The sequence below is a fragment of the Antennarius striatus genome, chromosome 15 (genome assembly GCF_040054535.1).
Source record: "Antennarius striatus isolate MH-2024 chromosome 15, ASM4005453v1, whole genome shotgun sequence".
In the NCBI taxonomy this organism is placed as follows: Eukaryota; Metazoa; Chordata; class Actinopteri; order Lophiiformes; family Antennariidae; genus Antennarius; species Antennarius striatus.
In genome coordinates this window covers 5,652,543-5,655,000 of record NC_090790.1, presented here as the reverse complement: position 1 = coordinate 5,655,000, position 2,458 = coordinate 5,652,543, and the positions used below count along the sequence as shown (strand labels likewise).

Below are 2,458 nucleotides of genomic sequence, written 5' to 3'. Positions count from 1 at the left end.
AGAGGAGGAAACGAGGACAGGATGGGCGAGGAAAGGGGTGGTGGTGGTGGTGGTGGGGGGGGGAGCCTGTCTCCTCCATCGTCTCATCGCCCATCGAATAGGATGCTTTTCATTTCACCGCCAGCACATGGAGACTTTTTTATTTTAATTTCATTTTTTTTCAAGAAACTGCTCAACGAAAGCGAACCAAGAAACTCTTGAACGTGCACCTTTTTGTTTGAAAGTCAGGATTTCCTGATGCTAGATGTTTGTAGGGTCCCTGAGCATGCACAAAAAAAAACAAAAAAAGAACCCATCTGACTCCTCTACAACCTTTTCCGTCTGTATGTTAGCTGACTTATTTAACCCTTTGTTTTGACCTTTTTCCTCGCTGGAGTTTACTTGTTGATGTTAACTGCTCTCAAGCCAGGTTTAGTTTTATTATTAGATAAATGGATAAACTAGTGTGGTGCAAATACTTTATTCAACATATCACTTGCAATTAGGGCTTGGTTACAATAGTGACATTTAGTTTTTTTTCTTAGCAGCAAATACCGCAATACAAGAAGTACTGTAAGCTTCAGTGGATATTCAGTGTTTTCTGACAGGCACTAGCTGTTTTTTTAGCAACACCTTTAAAGCTTTCGGCTAATATTTGTTTTATCTGGAATGTTCGGCACCAGTGATGAAGATGGGGGATTGTCTAGCATAAAGTTAAAGGAAGCATGTGTGCACTTGTTTGTGGAAAAAAAAAAAAAAAAGAGCTTTATGTATATGAATGATTGCTCTGGATTCTGTATTTTTTTTGTTTTGTTTCTCTTTTCATTTTCTACTAATTCAAAATCCTGCATGCTTTTTTTTCTAGTCAAAAGAAAACAAGTTGAAGGTTTTAACACAGTTATTTGTAAGAAGAGATAAGCAGGTGAACATATCTGTAGATATGACATCGTTGTGATGAAACCTCTGTGTAAGGCTGGTGTCTTTACATCCAGACGTCTCTGACACACCCAGCTGTAAGCCATGCTGCGCTCGGGGACCCCCTCTCTTCTTCCTCTCTCCCGCTGCAGCCGTCTTTCTCATTTCCAGTCTGCAAAAAGGGGTTGCATCAAAGGGCCAGGTTTTTTCATCCAACCAGCACTCGCTCTTTCAGGTAAAAGTTCTTCCCCTGCGCCGTATGGCACCGCAGAACTTTTACATGAAGGACCCCGAGTGGATTGAAAGCGTGGCTCAGAGTGGGAGCTCATGTGCAGGTCTTGGTTAGATGCAAAAAACAGGCCGTTTCCCATTTTCTGGAGACGAGAAACCGCTGCTGTTGAAATAACCCTCTATAGTCTGACACTGTATAGCACTTTATACAGGGGGGTCTCCCAAACTGTCAACAAAAACCTATTGATTTATTTAGAATAATCGCATCAGAGATATTTGCTGTACTTAATTTTAGGATGTTCACAAAACTTTTTCCTCATTTTTTTTTCTTTATATGAAAAATAGTCAAAGAGGAGTTATCACTTCACAATCTAAATTTGAGCTTCTGATTTGGATCATGTTGTCTTTCCAGCCTATGCATGCTTACGCGTTATTATCAGTGATCTGCTTGTTTTTTGGATGCCTGCTGTTGCTGAGTACAGTTTAGCCGAGCACTGAACCGCCTGTAAATAGATAAATAGTTCAGTTAGGCCTGAACAGAGTGTGCTGCAGCTGGGAATGTTTAAACCCATCAACACACAACACACACACACACACAAACGTGACAATTGTCGGCATGCATTAGCACACAAACATGCACACACACACACACACACACACACACACACACACACACACACACACACACACACACACACATACACACAAACCCCTCCATGGGATGAATCACTTGGTTTTCTTACCTTTTTTCAGTAAAGATACTGCATTGACTCATCATGTTTATACAACTGTAAATAAAATAAAACCTACAATTCAAAGTCTGACCAATCCTGAGATATTATTATTTTTAAATATGCAACCATACATCCATCCATCCATCCATGCATACATCCATCCACACATCCATCTTCTTACAAACTAGATGATTATGAAAAACCTTTGCGAGTCATGGGTCTGCTGGAGCCTATCCCAGCTGGTTTTGGGTGAGAGGCGGGGTACACCCTGGAGCAGATGATGAAAAGATGATAGATATCTGCTGGGGGGGTCAGACCCTGGAGGTGGTGATGGTGGCTCATGACTCGGTTGAGACCGAAGAGCATAAAAGGACGAAGTGGGTAAATCTGCTTCGAATGGGCACTGATGAGGTGGAGAGGAACAAGTCAAAGAACTACAGGAGAGATGAGAATCATATTTAACGGCTACTCAGAAGCTGTCCTGATGAGACTTTATCCAGAGCTTCATTTTATCATTTCAGTCACAGATAATTTATTTTGGATTCAAATCCACAAGATGGTGGAGAGAAAAAAAAAAAAAAAAAAAAGAAATCACCTCC

General features: G+C 41.0%; 1 protein-coding gene across 2 annotated transcripts in view; it reads left to right on the top strand.

Annotated features, from left to right (window-relative positions):
* The window catches only part of grin1a (glutamate receptor, ionotropic, N-methyl D-aspartate 1a), a 29,317-nt gene extending 27,409 nt beyond the window's left edge, over positions 1–1,908 (top strand). For both annotated transcript variants that reach the window (XM_068334630.1, XM_068334628.1), the window contains one exon: positions 1–1,908. This exon is cut by the window's left edge and continues 112 nt beyond it. The gene's annotated coding sequence lies outside the window, so the exon portion shown is untranslated.
* The last annotated feature ends 550 nt before the right edge of the window (positions 1,909–2,458 follow it).